Below are 22146 nucleotides of genomic sequence, written 5' to 3' on the forward strand. Positions count from 1 at the left end.
ACAAACTAGCTTTTAAAAACACATCCTCATTAAGGAACACTGAGATCATTTTCTATTATTACAAACAGTCCTGAGTGAACATCCTTGAATAAATATCCACATGCACTTGTCTTAATATTTCTTTGTTTCGACCTTTTTTTTGTAGTTGGGAACTTAGCCTTTAAAAAAGCAGTTGAATTGCATGATCTCAAACTTTTCCTCTCAGAGTCCAATTCAGAAGGTATTTCAGGTTAAACCTTGATGTGCTAGCTGATGCATAAAATATATCTTGTATTTCTCAGATAAGAAAATATTTAGTGTTTAAAAAAATAAAAAAAGAACTAAAAAGAAACCTAAACTTTTAAAGATCGCTAGAAATTCTTCTGGTAATGTGTATTCATACTATGTTCTTGCAGCTTTTCGTCACCTTTTTGCCTCGCTCAAACCTGATACTATCATGTAAATTGAATTGCCCTCATAGCAGAGCTTGTCTGAACCTTGTCCTACAGAACAATGTTCCTTATGCATATTCTCAAAGGTAACGATTCAAGTTTTCCCTTTTTCTTTAAAAATAATTGTAGCTATTGTTGAAGAAGAGAAAGGCAGAATGGACAGAACCTGAATTATAGATGGTTATTAGCTTTTCTGCCTCAGTGAAAAGCATTACGTGAAACAGTACCCTGCACTGGTTGAATGTTTGTACAATGAAAGACAGGGAGAGGTGGAGGAGTGTTCAGATGAAGAGAGGCGGAAGGGACACCCCAAATGTGTGATCCTTGGCTGGGTCTTGACTTCTGGACTGGGCAAAAATTCTGTAAAGGACATTGTTGAACAAGTTGAAAGTCTAAGTATAGATTGTATGCTAAGCTTTCTGAATTTTGTTTATTATGTTGTTATCTTAAAAAGTCCGTTTCAGATCCATATTGCAGGAAATGACATCGCCATTTATTTTTAGATGTATCTTACTGTGAAATGTACACAAAATATATTTTACTGTGAAAGCAGAGAAAAAGATACGTAAACGCGGCAAAGTGTTAATACCTGATGATGAGCCTAGGTGATGGGTACATAGGAATTCTCATACTGTTTTTATAGCTCCTGTAAGATTGAAATGATGCCAAAATAATAAGCAGAGAAAATTGTTCACTGAAAAAAAGCCTCTTCAGAGCAAATGCTACTTTTTTCAAGTGGGGTGAGGATGGATGTGATCAGAGAGGGTTATAGCTATGAAATATCACTCGAATGTGACATGAGAACTTCTCTTCAATTTATGTCACCTATGCACCATGTTTTTATGCACTGAAAGTAAGTTAAGGGGAAGATGAAACAATAGACAAAGGCATTCAAATGAGAAATGAATATTTTCTAACAGTTTTCATTATGAAAAATTTAATTTATAGAAAATAGAGAATAGTAAAATGAGCACTTAACACAAAATTAATAATCGTTGACATACTGCCATAGATTGTCATTTATTATTTTGTGCTAACATCTTTTAAAGTAAAGATGTCATAACGTTTCACCCCTAATACTTCAGTGGGAAATCTAAAAATCAGTAAAACCTCCCTATTATAAAGACATTATCATACTTGACAAAATGAACGATAATTCTTTATTATCACTTATTCTTTGTCTATGTTTAATTTTCTCATGTGATCCCCAGTGCGTCTTGCAGTGATTTTTGCATATCAGGATATAGTCAAAGACTATGTATTGTCCCTGATTATTTCATATCTTAAATCTTTTGTAATTTACAACAGGCCCTGTTTCTGTTCTGACCTTTAACTTCTTTTCTATTGTGAACAGAAAATAATCCAGGGTTGGGGTTTGGGAGCGTGAATAGGGAGTTTGAATAAGACTGAAACTATAAATAACATGAACTAATGGTGCAAAACACTTAAAAATCCAGAATGTTTATTTTTATTGAAACACACTGCGTACTATTTTGAGTGGGGTTTACCATCCCTGGAGGCTACTCTTCTATTTAGTGAGGATGTAGTCTTCATCGTGCCCAATCTGTAAGTGTCTCAGTAAGACAGTTCGTGAGCATGTTCTCTTCACTAATACGCATGTGTCTGTCCGCATTATTTTTGTTATTCTGCCTGGCAGAACGACTTCAAGGTCTTTGCCCTTGAGAGTGACTTGAGACATTAAATCCATGAACTTCCAAGGGCAGGAGGAAGCAAGGAAAGGAAAGTGCTTTTGGCCCCACTTGTCCTGTTATTCTTCCCCTCCTAAGATCCAAACCCTAAACCTGAACCGATGATAATAGCTAGGAACCAAAGCACAGACACCGTATTATGACGTGGGCTGTCCTCTTCCTCCGCTCCAAATCTGAGCCTTGAGTCTCATGTAAGCAGCTGCCAGATGCAGCCCGAGGCAAGAAACAGCACCACGATGGCATGTGACATTTTGGCAGAAACAAGCCGCTCTCCCAGCTCTGCCCTTTCTCCTCTCCGTGCGTCAGTGCCCCTGCAGTACACAGCATGAGCAACTGTGCTGCTGACAGTGTGATTTCCCGTGTGAATGAAAGGTTGCTTCATCAGGAGGTGACACCGAGGGTCTGGCTTTTGGGAACATCTCCAGTTTGTTGCTCTGCTCTCCCTGAGTGATGTGGCCTCACCAGGTGCAGGCATCTCTTGCTTCCTGTTTTATATGTGTTTCTTCATTCCACTCAAACCCCTTTCGCTGAGAATTTGGGCCCGTGAGTTCTCAGTGCTGGAAGGGACCTCAGAATTACTGACACCAATAACACCCACATTTGTTTATTGCCCCTCACACTATTGCTTATGTGTGGCGGGCGCAGTGGTTAACACCCAAGGCTCCCAGCATGCAAATTTCTGGTACCACTACCTGTCTAATTCCCACAAACTAATTAGCTACTCTGCTTGAGTTTCCTCACCTATAAAGTAAGGGGAATGATAACATCTCTTCACACTGGGGTTGTGTCGATATATGTGTGTAAAACACACATTACAGTGCCTGGCTCATAGCAAGTACTGTTTGTGTCACTATCTGCAGGTGTCCCCTCTTCAGAAAACACCACCAGGGATGGTAGATTTCCAGGCTCATGAAGCAAGTCATTTAATCTTTGGTCAATTGCAACTCCTTGGATTGGATGATTTGGGGTCAAGGAGGGAAATATAGTACTAAAAATATACTAGATACCATGGGTGAATTTTTTTTTTGTATGCTGTGTTTTGTAACTTTCTGTATTATTTGTCCCCATTTTATGACTTACATGTGGCAAAAATTGAAGCAAAAAGGACTTGGGAAACCTATCAGAGTCAATGAGTGAATGAAAGTCAGGATGTGAATGTGGAGTTTTAAGGCTCCAAAACATTAAATCTTGGAAGTCATTTTCCCATTAAGACCTCGGTTTCTGTTAGTAGTTGGCATGTGGGAAGCTCTCAAATCTTAACTTTTAAATTTAAATGCTGTCAGTGCCCTCTAGGACCATTCCGTCTTTTCTTTCTTTCTTTCTTTCTTTCTTTCTTTCTTTCTTTCTTTCTTTCTTTCTTTTCTCTTTCTTTCTTTCTTTCTTTCTTTCTTTCTTTCTTTCTTTCTTTCTTTCTTTCTTTCTTTCCATCCTGCTGAAGTTGGTTGCTTACATTTCCCTTTACTGGATTTTACTGAATAAAAATGTCCATAGATTGCATTTGTGTCTGGAAACTTTGTCCCATAGAAACAATGACTCATGTGGAAAGAAGTGCTTACCAAAGTGTTTTTTTTTTTTTTTTAAGTTCTTTCTCCTGAAGGACAGCAAGTTTCAGAGTCAGTGTTCAGTCTCTGACCATCTTGAGAGGCATTTCTCCTCTTGCATTCTCACTAAGGTAGTCTTTTCCCTAGAGAGTCCTAGGAAACAGTTCAGTGCCCCTATGCCTTTACTCTAACTCTTTATCAGGTGTGTGGCTGTAGTTGCTTCTCGGAGCAGGCCGGGAGCAGCCTGTCTCATTTTGGACAGTTTCTATTGCTCACTTTATTCATTCAACAGATACTTGAAGAGGGCAAAGATCCTTGTGCTCAGTGCTGATACAGAGTCTGGGGATATAAGAGAATCCATCTCTTGATCCACCTGTTGATATCACCTCTGCCCTCTTTAACTGCAGAATTTCTGATCCTGAAGATGGTTTGCTTGTTTCCTGTGTGAGGAAGATTTTTTTCCTCCACGTTTTCCATGTTAAAATAAAACAAAACAAAAAAACCTTTCTTTAATATTTTAAGTAACCTGAGATGATGGAAGAGAATGAGTTTGCTGACTTTCTCTGTGAAATGAGGACAGTTGATTGAAAATTTCAGGTATTGCGTTGTCTTACCCAGTATGATAATGTTAGTGTACTGGTGTTCATTAATCATATTAAATAACTTGAACTGTATTCCTATGTGTTCTTCTGTCTGTGTCCCATTGATTGATGAACTGTCCTAACAGCTCAGGGAAGTGGGTACCATTATTCTTTTTACAGATGAAGACATGGAGGCACAGAGAGGTTAAGTGATATATCCAAAGTCATGCAGCTAGACCGTGGCAGAGCAGAGCCCAGATCTGAGAGGGCAAACCTCCAGCATACTGCTGCGCAGTCACTTTTATGGGAGGAGGAGCTGAAAGGGGTTCAAGGGGCCCAGAAAGTAAGAAGTAACTTAAATACTGGGCTTAGTATCTGACCTCACCTAGTGGTGTCACCACTGTTTGTGGCTAACAGCTTGACCCCTGGTCTCTCCATGGGGCGCCCTAGTTCCCTGCTTGAAGGAGCCAGCTCTCTACACACTTTCCACACAGTTCTTGGGAGCAAATACTAGCATTTCTTTCTTCAGTAAAGCACTGTTAGTTTCTTTCACAGGTTCAAGCTGCAGCTTATACATATTTTTTTTATTTTAATGTACTTTCCTTGGTATGGTTTGGTTCCTAGATGTATTTCAAATCTGTCTGCTAAACAGGCAAAATATACTTTCAACCCAAATCATAAACAAAGGGACAATTTCCATAATATAAGTCTTCACAAATTAATGAGTGAATGAACAACAGCCACATAGGAAAAAAAAGAGCAAGACAGAGGAACAGGGAGAGCACAGAAGCCATCAACAGTGCATTGCCTATGTGGAAAGACATTTACCTTCGACCGATGTTCTTACTACACACTGAAGTTACGACACCACTTTTCCCTCTGGCCAATGTAGGCACACGTGTGTCTGTACCTGTGCTGCATCAATTTCTACCTGGTGATATGTGCTGCAGACTCCTGGTTACCTATCTGCGTCCTCAGTATATGCTTTGTTAGGCCAGAGTTTCTCAGTCTTGGCCTTACTGATACTCTGGGTAGACAGTTCTTTGTTCTGTGTATGGCAGGATGTTTAGAATCATGCCTGACCTCTATCCACTAAATGCCAGTAAACACCTCCCGCCCTCCTCCCCCCACACTCAAGTGATGTGGGGATCAGAGCTGCCTCCAGACATTGTATCCTCTGGGACACAAAAGTGCCTCCATTTAAGAACCACTAGTTGAGATTTTTACTGATGCGTAGCCCATACCCAAACTCAGTGGTTTAGAATAACAACTGTTTTATGGCTCATAATTCTGAAATCTGGATCTGGCTCAGCAGGGCACATTCTCTGCAGCACCTGAGCAGTCACTTAATGCTTGCGTACTTGAGGGGCAAAGAGAGCTAAACTCAGACAGAATACAGAGATGGCTGAGGTTTCCTTCTCTGATGTCTCTGATCCTCTTTCCTCACAAATGACCTCTCGGTGGAGCAAGGAACTGGAGGTAACAATACTCTGTTTACGTGGCTTTTCTATCCAGATAGCTGGGTTGTTACATGGCGGTCCCTGGTTTCCAACAGCAGAAGAATCCAAGCTGCCTGAGCCTCTACACCTGTTGCTGACTTTCAACTGAGCAGTTTTCCACATTTCAATATAAAGTGAAATGTGTGTAGGGAAAAGTAGTGGGTGTTGCCACTTCTTTTTATTTATTAGCTTACCCAGGGAGGGTAGTTCAAGTAGAGATTGTGCAAAAAGTTTGCCATTAGCCTTTCTTGGGCTCACAGTGTTTGAGCCTGGATCCTCTGGTCTTCAGGTTTTTACTTGATCTGATCATATATCTGCCTTCTTAAGTTTCTATTTTCAGAGTTAATTTCCTTTAGAGCTTCATTTTCACTTCCTCAAAGTTGTGTTCCCTGACCACCAAATCATAGCTCCTTCTCTCCAAGGTCCTTGATGTCCCTCCTTACAGCACTCTTCTACTTGTCACATAGGCCAGAGCAAGTCATGTGGCCATGTGCAGAAGCCACGTAACATAAGAGGAGACTTCACTTGCAGGAAAACATCAAGAATATCGAAAAGTGTGGTTACATCAAAGACCAGCAATCTGTGTCTCTTTCTCTCTGTCTCTCTTTCTGGCACTGGGGTTTGAACTCAAGGTCCCCTGCATGCTAGCAAACATTCTCCCACTGAGCTACATCCCTAGCCCAGTTTTCTTTTACTCAAGGAGGAACCCCTATTAAAGTGTGGGGGCTTTGCTATCTCATTCACTCTCCAGAATCTATCAGTGTTTGGCATATAGGCCAACAATAAATAACCACTGAATACATTTACTTAGTTCTGAGTTACTTGGGGGGTACTGGGAATTGAACTCAGAGGGTGCAGAACTATAACCCTCACTCCTACCCTGTAAAATTGTAAAAATTTGGTACAGGGTTTCACTAGGTTGTCCAGACTGGTGTTAAACTTGTGATGCTTTTTCACAGATTGCTGGGTTATAGGAATGTACTACTGCACTGGGCTTGAGCTCTGAGTTTTCTAAACTTTAGCTCATCATCTACAAAAGATCCTGCCTCAACATGACCATGGGAAGGATTGAAATTCCTTCTTCTCTTTAAAATAGACCTTGTACATTTTAAGTGGTTTTCTAAAAATGCATTAGTTTCATGTGACCAAGTCAAATGGAATATAAAATCAAATTTTCTATTCTTAGCATGAAAGACATTTTTCCATTTTCTTCTTAGAAACAGGAAATATTTGATGATTGTTGTTAGTTTGTTAATATGATTTCAAGTCATTTTTTTTCTGGGTTTATAGAGAGATACTTGAGAAGGTATATATATTCAAGGCACACCATGTGATGATTTGATAGACATATACACTATATAATGATTACCATGATCAACTTTCAACACATCCTTCACCATATGCAGTAATCCACTTATCCTGAATATTCTTTAGAATAGTTTTATGTTCATTTCTTTAGGGAAAAATGTTTAAATGTCAGAAAAAGGATTTGTGGAATTGAGCCAGAGTAATACTTTCAAGAAGTTGTTAACTGTGGATTTTTACATCAAGGTGAGATCAAATTTCCTGAAGAGCTTTTGTTATCCAGGTGGTCTGGGGATTTTGCAGGAATTTTTTTCCCCTTGTACTTCAGTTCTTGTTAAACAATAAATGTAAAAATGTAGAGGGCTTTTATACAATTCTTTGAGGGAACTTTGACAGCTGTGCATTGATGCACATAAGGTACTCTTAATCTTACTTTTTCTTTCTAATTATGGTCTTTTGAAGGATCCTTAATCTTTCCAGGAAAGCTGGATTTATATTTCTTTACTGGTTGCCTGGAATAAAGACTCAGAAGGAAGTGATAAAACACTGGAGATAATGTACAATTTCAGAATACTGATATTACCTTAAAGTAAAGTTTGTATATTGTATTATACCATTTCCTGTTACTGTAACAAAATTCCTGGCTACTTTATATAGCAAAAAGGTTTATGGAACATGGAGTTTTGGAAGCCAAAAGTCCAAGTTTGGGCAGCTCCATCCATTTGGCCTCTACTGACGGCCTTGTGCTGGATGGCACCCCAGTGGCATTTTTTATAACAACTCCCTCTCTTAGAAACTAACCAGGGTCCTGAGAGAGCTCCATGAACCCCTTCCAAGAGAAACTAATTACCTTCCACTAGGCCTTGCCTTTTAAAGATTTCACCATACTGGAGACCAAATTGCCAGCAAGGAATCTCTGGGGATGCTCAAACCACGGCACATACATCACCATTCTTCTCCCACTTTCCTACAAACCCATCATTTAAAATATTTCGGTACATATCCAAATGTGAATATAATGTAAAAGTGCCCTCTTTCTTATGTGTAGTCTTTCAGTATTCATATGTCACATTACCTTCAAACAGAATAGTGGCAACAATACTGTATGTACCTTAGGTGAGTTTTAAGAGAAATGTACTCCATAAAAGTTTGCAGGAGCAACTTCATTCTGGCTGAGGCAACTCTGGCTCAGACAACTTATTTCCCTTCTCAGAGTTGGTGCTCCATAAGGGAGCAGGAACTGGGGAGATGTCCCTTCTAATTCTCAGATCTGGGTGCCAGCAGCAAGACAATACTACTTAGATAAAGATAGTTGGATTGGCCTTTAAAAAAGAAAATAGTATGGAAATATACCATATAAGGGTCTTGTGCAAAGTTTGAAAATGTTGGATGGCGATCAGTTTTTTTGTCTTTTTTTCAGAGTACAGAGTCATGTTTTTGATGGGGGAAAAAAGAAGTTCATTCTTATTGATCTAACAGAATTTAGAAGCTTAAACACATAAATGTTTTCCTTTCCTTGAAATGGCTACATGAAAGTTCTAGCTATATTAGAAGTGCTTACATCATAATTTAATGCAAGTGTCCAGAGAGCTAAGGAGTAAACAAGCAGCCTTCGTAATGAACTGATGAATTGAGGCTGAGGTCAGCTGGAGGGAGGGAAAGAAAGAAAAGTCTGTAGACGAAGCAGCTGTAGCACAGGGGAGAAGGTCACACCAGCATTCTGTAATGTTATTGCAGCGTGGATGGGGGAGAATTTCTTCTAAGGTGAGGATGGCAAACAGTGTGTCAACACTTTCCTGGTGAAGCGTTAGCCAACCGGAGAATCATTTCCACGCTCAGGCACCAGGGCCGAGAGGAGCAAGGATGAGCAGAACAACCCGGTTTTAAAATGATCCGTTTAGACCTTCATAGAAGGAAAGACTGTTTGAAGGGATTAATTTATAACAGCCTGGGGGAAAACAGAACTGAAGAGTGCCTAGAGTCAAGGCAGGTTCTGTCCTAAAAAGGTATAGATTTGGAAAATGCAGAGGCGCTGGAAGTGCTGAGCACAGCGGGGCATAAACCCTTTTTCTGTATCCAGTTGCTCTCGAAAAGGCCTCTACCCTCTCCTTTTCATCCACTCAGCAGCCACATGGCTCAGCACACACTGTGCAGGGGCCTCAGGATTGAAAAACCCGTAAGGCTCCATCTTGAATCTCTGAATTCATGTATGGAGTCCACCGGCTGTGGGAAGGGGCAGGACTGGGTCCGCTAGGGCAAGACACAGTGCATGGTCTTGTGGCAGCCAGATCAGGTTGGAGCAGGTATATCTATACAAAGCCATCAGTGCTGAGGGCAGGCCACAGGAGGTCTTGGTATGTTTCCCGGGAAAGGTGACGTTCGTGAGAAGCAGGAAAAGCAAGTGTGGGAAATCAGGGCCAGCGTTATTGAAAGGGGAGAACAGGCATTTCAGAGGCAGTGGAAGGAGACATGTGCAGAGGCAAAGAGGCTTGCAAGAGCGAGGCATGTCGGGGTTTCTCAACACGGGAAATTTCCAGCTGCTGTTAGGGACACCTCCTGCATTGCATCTCAAGCCTTCGCCATCTGAGCTGGATCTCAAGAGCACTGAGTTTCGGGTCCCTACCAAGTCACTGTGAATATAACTTCACTTACAATTCCCATCATGGAGTCTAAGGAAGAGATGACAGGAGGCATTCATAAGATGTGCAGCCCTTATAGAACTACTGGATGTCGTCCTCACTGGTTAGGTACTATTAGGATTCCTATGTTAAAATGAACACAAATGGCCATAGAGTCACAGGGAGGCTGGCACCTTGTCCAAGGTCACACCGGGGAGCTGTGGACCTTGGATCTAACACAGGCAATCTGACTCCTGGCTCTCAACTCTTAGCCTAGGTGCTGTGCTGCTGGAGACTGAATGCCCAGTCATGACTAGAAAAAAACATAAACAAAAACAAAAAACACAAAGACTGTGCTTTCTCTCATTTATGGAGAGCTGTGTAATGGTGATGATGTCACACTGTGTGTCAGCAGGTCACAGACCACTGCAGCTCCCTGGCCTGCCTGCAAGGATGCCCTGGCTGCCCAGTTCTGAGTGAGGGACTGCCTTGGCTGCGGTTCCCTGCCAAAGGTCTAGCCACTTGCAGGGAGGGTATCTGAGGTTCCAGTTACTTACATCCAGCAATCCTGATGGATCACGAGGAGGCCATTGAGTTCATATTGAGCTCAACTTTTCCTTCTGATTCATCCCGCTTCCTGCCCCTCTGCCCTAGATGTTGATACCTCCACATTTCTTAAGGATCAGCACACTCACTCAGAGCCTGTGATCTAAGAACCTGTTACAGATTAAAAACTGGTGGTCAACTTAATGCCAGTGTAACTAAATCATCATGGTCCTGAGCGTAGATGTTCCACCTGAGAAAAGTTGCCAGCATAAAGAGAGACATGGAGAAGGAGGCGTTGAGGAATTCTGGATTCTATGTGTTGCTGTTTGAGCCATTGGTTCTCCTGGAGAAGCTCTGGTCCTTACATCGCTTGCTGGCTCCAGAGGGGAAGATGTGTGCTACTTAATCTCTAGGATGAACTCGCCATGCTGGCTTCCTGGCATATACTTGACTGTGCTTACTGTCAGAGGATCTTGGGGCCTCTATGTCGCTGAGGATGGCTGTGGTGCTTTACAGAACAGCCCAGGTCTTTTTTTGAGTGTGACTTCTTGGCTCCAGTGTAGAACCCTCAACTTACCAGCATAGCTCCTTCACCCTGCTGGCATATACTTTCTAGCTTCCACAGCTGACCTTTGGGCCTTCCCAGTGCAGATCCATAAAAAAGACTGGCGTGAGTCCTTCTCGTGGGCTCTAGACCTCCAGTTGGACTCATGAGAGACTGGGTCTTCATCTGGACTCATGTGGGACATTGCTGTGGGATTCAGGCCCTTGGCTGAATATTCTATGTCTTTGGTATTGTGGGTAGATTTTCTGCATTTTCTTGTGTTAACTCTGGGTGACCATCATAAAGTAATATTATAAACCCCATATCCTGACTCTAATTGTTCTCTGCCCCACCCCTGACTACATCAGAACCCGATCTATGACACCAGTTCTATCCACCAGAGCTCTGTGTCCTCTCCGTCTCATTTGTGACTTCCTTTCACATTGGTTTCCTCTGGTTTTTCATGCTCCAGATTAAGTAACTGTGAACAAAAGTTTATACAGTTTTCAAGAAGCGGCTATATAAAGCCTCAATACTCCCCTCTTGTTTTAGTAGACTCTGGTCTTCAGCGCAGTTTCAGGTTCACACAACTGACAGGTGGTATAGAGAGTTTGCCTATACTCCCGCCCCATTTCGGCCTCCTTTGCTCTCAACCTCAATTCCCTAGGTTCTGGCAGTAGATGGAGATTGTGGGAGACCCCTTTACAAACAAAACTCCCATTAGAATGGTTTGCATGCATTAGTCATTGCTTTTATCTGTGACCCCGGGAGGGAACTCAGGGCCTTGCCCATGCTAGGGCGCTCTCTTAACACTGAGCTGTATCCCCAGCTCCACCCTCCGCCTTGTTTATTAGTAGAGGCTATTTTTAATATCTGAGTAGTTGAAAGACTTGGTTCTACTAGTCTTGTAGCTTTGGGCAGACTCCAACTTGCTGGGCCTCAGTGTCACATATCTGGAGTTAGAAATACAAGTTCAGGAAGGATTTCACTAGATAACACATCCTAACTCCGACCAAAGTCTCTGGTGCTTAATAAGGATTCAGAAAACAGGCATTTTTGTATAAACAAGCACAGGACTTCATATTTTTGTTTTCTGTGGCTTCAGTACCACATTGCTACAACTTGGTAGATCAAAACAGTAGAAGTTTAGTCTCACACTCCCAATTTTCATGCTTCTGGCTTCAGATGTCAGAGTTCAGTTCACCAGTCTAAAAATCAAGGTTCTCAAGGAAAATCCTTTCCTGACTTACAGCTCCTGCCTGCTGCTTGCTTCCTTGACTTGGGGCCACATCACTCCCAGTCTCGTCCCCTCCCTGTGTGTCAGATCTGTCTGTTTCTCTGGAAAAAGATACACGTGGCTGAGGGGGAGCTGACCCTGCCAACCTAGAATAATCTAGATGCAAGACCCTTAATTTAACTATGTTTCCAAGATCCCGCTTTTTTTTTTAATCAGGAAACGTTTATCAGAGCCAGGGATAAGAACCTCTTACCTTGGGGTGGGGCATTTTTCAGCCTGCTGAGCCTTTGGTTCCTGTCCTGTGTTAAGGAACAGTTCTAAATATTTTACTTGGCTACCACTTACTTAAACAGTCCCCTGTCTCTTCCACTTCATCATTAAAAATATCTGTTCTAAGAATCTTTATTCTCTACTCACAAGAGGGACAGTGACCGAGGAAGGGATTGGGTACCTTAAAAGTCTCAAAAGGAGATCCACTTATTGTTTGTGCGGCATCTTTCCAATGTTTTAATTAACTGTGGGTGCCTTCAATTTACATTTTCCAGACATCTGTCTCATTCAGGAGATTGGACCATGTCTGGGAATTCGAGTTTCTCCATGCCCCAGGGGATCCTTATCCTCAGCCAAGACTTGGATATACCAATTTCTCCTAGGAAGCCCCCCACCCCTTAGAGGGTAGCCCCTTTCTGCCTGCCGCGTGAGTGTCATCAGGACATGACTGATTCTTTTTTTTTTTTTTTTTAATTGGAAGGATGAGGCAAACAAAAAAGGGCAACCCTGGAAAGTGAGCAATCCTCTCCGTACAGTATTCGCTGAAAGAGCTCCCTCGCGGGAAAGCTTCCAATCCCGAATTAAACAGCGGATGACGACCGCCCGGATTTGGCAATCCTGCGAGGGAGCTCGTGGGTCTGACCCGCGAAGCCCGACCGCGCCCCTCGGCTATAGGAGCTTCCGCTAGGGGGGCGCGCAGTGGCGACCAGGACACGCCGGACCCCGCCAGGTGTTCACAGAGGTCCGCGGGCGTCGGGGGCTGCGGGAGAGTGGGCTTCTGACCCCTCCCACTCCGCCCCCAGCGAGCCGCAGCCACTCCCGAGTGGCGCGGGTAGGGGTGTGGGGAGGCGCAGGTCTATTTATTCTGGCCTGAACGCCGGCTGCTGGGGCTGCTCCCAGCTACCGGCCGTCCTGCCCGGAGCCCCAGAGCAGGCTGCTTCTGCCAGAGGGCTGAGGACCCAGCGCTTGCGGCTGGCCGGGTGAGGGCAGCCGTGGTGCGGGGACCCGAAGCCTAGAAAATTTCGTGGGGACGTGGAAGTTCCTTTGCGGATGAGGGGACGCGGAGGAGCTGCTCCTAGTCGGGGTCCCTGGGCCGGAGTGTCTGTCTCAGGGGTGATGGGCGAGGGAGGTCAGGTCTACCCCCGGGGGCGGGGGGCTCCCCCGGGTGGAGGTGGCGGTGGGGTGCGGGCGCACGCTCAGGTTTAGCCACAGCTGACGGGGCAGCAGGATCGGGCTCAGCGCGGGGTGCCGAGAGGGGCAGGACAGGACAGCGTTCGGCCAGGCCGGGTGCGCGCCGCCGGCATCGGGAGAACCGTGCACCGCAGCCCGGCACTGTTCCGGCCCGCAGCCTCCGCTCGCCGCCAGCTGAGGTGGTGGGCGGAGCCATGCGTGACCCCGCCTCCGCCGGACGCGGCTCCGCGCCCGGCCGCCCGCCCAATCTGCAGCCCGGGCCCGCAGCGGCAGAGCCGGGTGGTTCGTCTGGCCGGTGGAGGCTGAACGCGACCGTCGCGACCCGCGGCACCCGCCGACCGGAGACCAGCGCCACCCGGGGACGCGCTCCGCTTGGCGCCGCCGCCGCCTCCGCCCCATTGCCTCGGGGCCGCTGGGGCCCGCGCCACCCCGGCCGCGATTCTCCTCCTCTTCCTCCGGGCGAGGAGGGAACGCGAGAGCCGAGCCGAGGCCCCTGCCGCCGGGCTCGGGCTGGCGGAGGCGGAGGGACGCGCGCGGCCCCCGAGGAGCGCGGCTCAGCTCTCTGCGGCCGTGGCCGGCGCCGGGGCTCGCGCTGCCGCTGCGATGGCGAGGAGATCGGGCCCCGGGCGCTCCGGCAGCGCCGCCCGCGCCCCCGGGACCACCGAGTAGGCACCTGAGCCGAGCGCGCCGCCGCCCAGGGGGAGGGGAAGGTAAGCGGCGAGGTCGCCCGCGGGCCGGGCTCCGCCTCCTCGGCCGTCCCGGGGGCACCGCCAGGGCGCCGACCCCGCCTGGCGCACCTTGGCTCTCCGCGGGGGAGGCCTGGCCCGCCGGGTGCTGCGCCCGCTCGCGCGCAGGGGGAGCCCCCGCCGGCCCGCGCCCCGAGGTCGGCGCAGGGCTGCTCGCGGGCCGGGTCCTGCTGTCTGTTTCTCCGTCGCTCCTCTCAGTACGCTTACGGGGACGGGAACAATGGACCTTTGAAAGTCGGTGTGTACAGCTTAAACTTTCTGGGGAGGGCTGGGGCGAGGGAGTAAACCGCACAGGAAGCCGGCTGCGGCGAAAGGTGGGTGCAGCGTGCGCGGAGGAGCCCTGTCTTCGGGGCGCGCGCTTCCACTCTGGGTGGGGGGATCTTTGTTTCTGACGGGTCCCCTGGGCTGGCAAGTCCTACCCTGCTCACCTTACTTTATCTAAAAGGAGGCGAGGTTGCAAAATCGTGTGCAGCCTTCTGTAAAGCAGGGGCGTCAGCTCCGGACCTGCACTCAGCTTTGCGTTGTAGAGGTGGGGAGATCCTGGGAGAGGAGGGGGCCCTTGCTGTGAGGACCCAAGGTGGGGTAGGGCATGCTGCGCAGTAACTACACCCTCGGTGATGAAGCCGAGGTCCTTACTTCCCTGGGTACTCTGCTGAGGGTTGCTGTGTGTCACCAGACCTCTCCGCGGGGCGGAAACAGCTCACTTAAAGTCCCCATAAGGTTGGGAAAACAGACTTTGATATATGCCAGCTTTCCTCAGCAGCTGAGGGTCAGGATGTAGAGCGTCTGATAGTTTTCGGAACTTTTATTTAGCTCCCGAGCCACTCACTGCGTTGAGTTCACGCCCCTTGTGCTAGCGAGGCGACCGGAGGCAGCCAGCTTGTGCAGTTGCACGTGTTGAGTGTGTGCAGAGGTCTTGTGAGTGAGTCCAGTGTAAAATAAAAACAATTTCCAGAACGAGGGAGGAGAGGTATCATCTGAGTAGAGGGCTGACTGAATTCCCAGGGTAGCCAGGCGTACTCTTTGGAAATGGCCACTCAAAACAAAAACATGTAAAACAGTTTGCCCTATGGGTGGATAGCATAGAGTTCCTGAGTTTTTATTTGATCTGTGAAAAAACTTACTGTTTCAGAGTTTGTCTGGGCAGCACAGTCTGCTTGTGTTGTCTGTCCAAGGGTTTTTCTGAGTTTGCATTTCCAGGCAGAGCACGACTGTGTGCAGCAGACACGACCTCTACTTAGAAAACTGTCACTTGATGGTGTTGTATCCATTTTGTATGTTGAAATCACGCCCCTCAAATATCCGTATGTGAACTAGAGGGTGAGTAAACAGGCTTTCACCTCCGTCTAGCGCATGCTGTTTTATCTGATGAGTGGGTATCTGCATGTGAGAAAACTAGCTTAGAAGTAGTACTGAATCATCTCACCTGTTTGTCAGCTCTCCATGGGACATTTAGCTGAGGACTGGCTCTTTGTGTGAGAGAGGGAGTGAGTGTGTGTGTGTGTGTGTGTGTGTGTGTATTGGGGGACTGAATCTGTAAATTGCTACATGGTGCTTTTGTGGAGTTCCTGAATCATAGTTAATTGACTTCTTGATCTAGCCAGTAACTGGTGGAGTTTTTAAAGCCTCAGATTCACAGCAGGGAACATGAGTGGTGCTATCTTTGCTTTCATGTACTGGTAGACTCAATCAAGCCTGTCCTCAAGCAGGTCCCTAGAAAATGAGAAGACAGAAATGGGCAGAGTACATTGTGGGTCATTTCGAAGTTGAAAGGTCACTGCATACTAGCTGTGGGCAAGTTTTTGAAGTTGAGAAAGATGAACCACACTTCAGAAAGAGAAAATATAATAATCATAGTTGAATTTACAGTTTGAGGCTCCCAGTTTAAATGCTATATATAAATATTTGTGACAAAGTGCTTTAGAGTATTTATGAATGTTATATCATTAATCCATCCACTCACCATCTTATCTATTGACCTAACCTTTATGAATCACCTGTTGTGTTCCAGAGGCCCGGGAAGGAATTTTCACCATATGTTTTGTGCACTGTTTTGTTGGTAGACAAAGGCAGTTGAATGGAGAGTTTGAGGGTTTGCAGCTTGGTGGCTGTGGGAATGAGAAAGACACACTCTTCTGTGGAAATGAGTCTGGGAAGCCAGAAAGGAAATTGACAATTAGGAGTCCAGGAAATTGACAATTAGGAGTCCAGTACTGGTGGGAGTGGTCAGGAGAACCATTAGGCATAAGACTTTTTAAGAAGCCTGGAGAGGAAGTGATTGGGGGTGGGGTGGCAGAGGAGTTTTTGGGGAAAAAAACCCATATTTTTGTTGGCATACTAGTGATTGGATCCATCATGATAGGCAAGTGCGCTACCACTGAGCTATGTCCCTAGCCTAAAAAATAAATACAATTTATTAAATCAGACAAAATAGTGGAGACTGAAAACTGGTGCCATGGGCATCATTTTAAAGTGTAAAGACTTAAGTGTAAAGGGTTTAGAACAAGTCTCTGATAAATGCTAATCGTTTGTGGTTGGCAAATCCTCTCCTTTTATTCTTCTGTAAAATAAGTTTTTAAAGACTTTATGGACCATTCTGAAGATTTAATTCAATTTAAATTTACTGTGTATGTGACAGATTTACTATGTAGCTACAGCTGTCTGGTATGAAAAGGTATTTCAAGATGTGTGTGTGTTTTAAAACTATTATAACTAGTTAACTGTAACTCTCAATTAACCAGTTGATCTCAGCAATAGATTCCCATTCTTTCCAGAATGTTCTGAACCCCATCATGGGAGCCCAGTCTTTGGTCTTCAGGCTAGCTGTTGAAATGTGGTATTCCCCACTTGTCTAACCGCTGGAAAGCTTTTCATTCCGTTTGGATTGTGACATTAATTAGATGGGAGACTGGCTCTTACAGTAAGTCATTGGAGAAGGGCTTGTCTGAGTTTGTACCCTCATTTCCGTCCTCATCTCCAGGCCTCCCAAGCCATGCTGATGCTTCTCCCCTCTTTCATCCTACCAAGGTGGAAATGGGGAAGAAAAAAGAAAAGAAAACTTTCCGGTTGTCTCCATTTGTAAACAGAAATGGAGTAATTTTTAAGCAGACTGTTGAGGAAAGGCTGTTCTCACACCACCAACAGCTGCTGTCTGGGTGAAACTTGAATCTGTAAGCTTGCTTTTAGTTCTCCATTTGAAATGGACTTAAGCTTATCTGACATCTTAATAAATTGTCTTTGGTAGAAATCACAACTCAGCTATTTAAAGCTATCAAATTAAATGTGACTTCTTTGGTGAGAGGAGGTAAATTCTGTATAAATGTTTTCTGGATGGGGCTCTATATACTGAATCGTAGCATGTAGTTACAAGGAATCTTAAAAATACTGTTTAAACAAGGAAGCTCAGACCCAGAGAGGCTAGCTAATCAATCAGTTAAGATCACATAGTAAATTAATGACTGAGCTGGGACAAGAACTCCTGTGTCCTTTCCCTGCAACACCCCGTATATATTCTTGTTTATTGCAGTTTGGCTTGGTTAACAGTTGCTATTTTAATTGTCAAATAGTTCATATTTGAGTATAGACCCAATTTAAGGCGAGTAGTATGTCTTTTCATTTCCCAATTCTTACTCATGAGATTTTGCACAAATTGGGTGATGTTACTTGTAATGGATTTCTATAAGATAAGGAACTAAGAATAAGAATAATGTTAGCTTTAGTTGCATTTTCTATTTAAAAAAAAAGACAGATCTGAAACATTATACCAGAACATACTTTTTCAAAGAAGCAAGTTCCTGGGAACATCAGATTTGTCTTGTGAATCATCACATAAAAGCATACAAGGAGTAGTTTGTAGGTTCTTTTGTTTTCCCTGCACTTGCTTTGGGAAGCCTTTAGTGTTGGTTTTCAGGAAGTAGGTTCAGCAAAAATTTTGTTCCATTTCTGTGTGTACAGAGCAGTGCTGGTTGCTCTGCAGCCTCAAGATAAATGAGGCGTAGGGTCTGTCTTAAATTAGCTTTCTTAAAAAATGAAAATTTGGAAGCTTTTCTAATGAATCAGTCCTTTGATCTACAAGGCAAATTTGCTTTAAAGTTATTGTTAGATTAACCTTGTAACCATATATGTAACAAGATCCATATTTTCAGTATAGCCTGGGTGATGACAAACCTTTTACATTTGTTGTATCAGGGAAGTTTGATGGTATTAGATGAGAATTTTACGTTATGAGAAATCACTGAAGAGAAATGGTGGCATTCTTAGCTTTACTGTATTAAAGAATTTATTCTTAGCTTTGTTATATTCAGGAATGTATTTAATACCATATTCAGCTGCCCTTCTGACATTGGTGCCATAACGCATTGTAATTTAAGACAATCCATACTGAGTCACTGAGAAAAGAATTGTACACCTTGACAATGAATTTGATGGAAGTATGTATCTTGAAACCTTACATCAAGTAAGTATCTTAGGTGTGGTGACTGCATCTCCAGGAGTGAGAATTATTATTGATTTAGAGGTGCTTACCTTGGTATTGGCTTGTACTTTGGAGACTGTAAACCTCTGTTGCCATAATTGTTTTCTGCTATTGGTGATTCACTTCCCTGAAGAATGAAAAGTTCTCACATACAGTGAAACTGAGACATTAATTACTAATATCTTAGGGATTAGCAACCTTAATTTAGCACTAAGGAAAAAAAAAAGGTCATTGGGATTGTTTTTAAAAATTGTGATTACAACAAAAAGCTCCCCCAAAACCCATAGTGAGTTTCTGATAGCATCAGTGCCACCACTGTAAAATCAGCTTTATAATACAGTTTTTTTTTTTTTTTGTCTTTTTCTTTTTTATCGGTACCGGGGATCGAACTCACGACTGCCTGCTTGCAAGGCAGATGCTTATGCCGCTGAGCTAAATCCCCGGCCCCTATAATACAGAGTTAAAAAAAAAAATAATTATAGTCTGTGAATGAAAAAGATGTGGCTCTCATTGCTTCCTAGGTACATAGAATACCTGTTCCCCAGCTGGCTCGCAGCATATTCAAATGCAGGTTACTGCGGCTGAGGTTGAAGACCTGGCAGTTTGATCTGAGACAGATGTGTATGAAGATACAGCCCCAAAGGCCAGCTGAGGGTGAACAGCCTTGCTGTCCGGCTTACTGACATGTCTTGATTAATGACAACTGCTGCTTTCCCAAGTGTGCGTCGTGAATAACTTTTCTGAACTGCCTGGTTGCCTTTGTTGCCTCTTGTTTGTGCTTGTGGAGCTAAGAGCACAGCATGCAACCCTTACTTGCCTGCCTGGTTTTCAGCCATTCCTGTTTATTTTTTGATTTTACAGAGAAAAACCAATAAAGACAATGGTAGAGTATCAAAACAAGATGATGGGACGTTAATTGGTTACTATGTTGCATATTTTAATCTTCACAGTAGTTGTTCAGATTGTAAAATAGGAGCCTGAAGCTGTCTCTGTTTAGCAATTCAAAGTCTAGCCTCCAGGAAGGTCCTGCCTTTTGACTCTCTGGCACCCTGGAGTCTTGGTGGTCAAGCAGCACCAAAACTGGTGAGAAGGGTAATATGATCCCAATGGCAGGCCTGGGTTTAGCCTAAGGAGACAAGACTCTAGCTGTTTTTATTTTGGCATGGGAATCCCCTGCAGGTGACACCTTGCCTGTCAGCCTTCAAAAAACCGTGGAAGATTCCATGGGTCTGTTATTTTCCCTGCCATATTGGTCATGGATGGGCAATCCTTTGCCATTTTTGTGGCAGAATTCAGTGATCAATTTTATAGCACATTCACAAAGTTAGGAGGTCACCAGTGGTGGTCTGATGGTACCCATTTGGGTGAGCGACTTTGCCAAGGGCCTTTAGAAAATTTAAACTGTTCCATTCATAGAGATTGAAGAAACTCATGCAATTCCACATTGGACCCGCCAGCCTGGTTTCTTTGCCCTGTACTGAAGTACCTTGTTTCCTGGAACCATCTCTCCCCGCTTTTCGCTGGCTCCTGCACTCTTTAAAGGTGAGGAATGTAGACGTGTATGTGTGTTTTTCACTGCTGTGTCTCCATTGTCTAGCAGAATCCTTGTGCCAATAGGTGCTGAAAACTGAATGTCTTCCCTGCTGGGGAAGGTTTTGCTCCCAGTAGCTATAATTGTATTAAAAAGAAGCGGTGTATTCCAGTTTCTTGCCATTAGTGGAAACCTTGCTTTAATGATGGGTTGAGTGGCCCTAGATCATTTCAGTTTGGACATCTTATTATTCATTTGGCATAGTTCTTGGTTTGAAAGGCATGTCAAAACATAATGTTTCACATTCCCATTGCATTTCGGGGCAGTATATCTTAAGATCATGAACATGGGGTGGCTGTGCTTGTTCACCAAGCTCACCTCTTGCTGTATCTTTCCCTCCACCTTTTGCCATTCTACCAACACAAGTTTCTTGACTCTTTATTCCAGAAGCATTTGAAAGCGTCTCCCCTGACACTGCAGAGAATGCGTCCCAGAGGCAGCTCTGCCCTTTGTTGTACCCTTAATTAAGTCAGCCTCCCTCCAGTCAGGCTTCTGCTCTGGTTCTCTCTTTGAAGGTCAGCTGCTGGCTGACGACAGGCCTGCATGTCATTGTGTGTGTGCCCTGCGCAGCCAGCAGTCCTTCAGTGTCAGCGGACTGGGGGCCTCTGAGCCTTCCCAGCCTGTTGCTAGCAGGGCCAGCAGGTGCTCTACAGAGCATGGGGGTGGAGGAGAAAGCAGGGCAGCGGCTTTTCAATAGAACCTGCGAGCGGGAGTAACAGAAAAGCGGAAAATGACTGACAGCTGAGCCGACCCTGTCCCCTTTGTCTCATTTTCCAGGTTCGGGTTATAGTTTTGTTATATCGGAAGACAAAACTATAGCAGATTTAGTCAGGGATCCACAGGCTTTTATTGGAGATCTATGCTCAATTCTGCAGAATAGAGCGAGAGCCCGTACCTACTCCTTGCACCCACTGGGCAGAGGGTTTTGTTAGGTGGTGAGGAAGGAGAATTTGGTTGGTTAGGGCGGTTACTTCAGTTACTTTGTGTGAGCCTTAAAGCAGAGTGGTCTTCATTGTTCTGTGGGCTTAGGGAGACTGGAATCTCCTATTTTCAGGAAAGTAAATGATCTTCAGAATCTCTCTTCCTTAAGGTTTCAGTTGATTACGTGGCATGTAGCGTCATCCCGTGCAGTGTCCTCCTGTAATTCTGTTCAATAGCTCTTTACTCCTCCCAAAGGCCTTTGTACTTTGCTCCTTTAAAATTGTACTTCTGCCAGAGCAAGAGGGTTAGATATTCTTACAACTGCCCTTTCCACCTGTGTGGTCCATAGTAGCTTCTTTTTTGATGTAATGATGTCCTTTAGCATCAGCCATCTAGGCTTTAGGGTCAAGGATTTCTTCTTACGGACATTAACACCTTGAAAAAAGATTAATTAGTATGTTTGGTGTTAGAAAAGTTGTTCCTTGTGTTAAAGGATAGAGGTTTTAACAGTGAATTTAAGATTTTTCTTTTCTTTTTTTTTTGGTGTTTGAAATGGAACTCATGACCTTACATTTGCCAGGCAGACCTTACATTTGCCAGGCAGATACTAAGATGTTTCTAAAGGTCATGTATTTAGTTGTACTATTGGGAAGTACTTTCTTGGTTGAATTTTGGCATTAGGCATCATAAATAAAAATTCTTTGTTTAGAGGATTCATATCTTAATAAGAAATTCTAACTTAATTTTTCAAGAGTATATCTTTTAGTGAAATTGTGGCTGATTTACTAATCTGAATTCCTTTAAATATAGACCATAGCCACTTGAGTTTTGTTCTCTCAGGGTAAGTCAACTCAGTATTTTAATTTTTGTTATCCAACAGTTTACTATTTCATGACTCTTACTAACTTCTCTTAACTAAAAAATGAATTTCTGTGCTGGAAA

General features: G+C 44.3%; 1 protein-coding gene across 5 annotated transcripts in view; it reads left to right on the plus strand.

The window, feature by feature from the left end:
* The first annotated feature begins 13119 nt into the window (after positions 1-13119).
* Positions 13120-22146, plus strand: part of Cemip2 (cell migration inducing hyaluronidase 2) — a 70235-nt gene continuing 61208 nt past the window's right edge. For 2 of the 5 annotated variants that reach the window (XM_003472213.5, XM_063249786.1), the window contains exon 1: positions 13120-13261. The gene's annotated coding sequence lies outside the window, so the exon portion shown is untranslated. Of the gene's footprint in view, positions 13262-14042; positions 14183-14325; positions 14457-20124; positions 20235-22146 lie in introns of those variants that run through there. The other 3 variants (XM_063249772.1, XM_013155065.3, XM_013155063.3) reach the window with 3 other exon arrangements.

The sequence above is a fragment of the Cavia porcellus genome, unplaced genomic scaffold (assembly GCF_034190915.1).
Source record: "Cavia porcellus strain 051 isolate PalLab524CR breed Dunkin Hartley unplaced genomic scaffold, mCavPor4.1 scaffold_1, whole genome shotgun sequence".
NCBI lineage: Eukaryota > Metazoa > Chordata > Mammalia > Rodentia > Caviidae > Cavia > Cavia porcellus.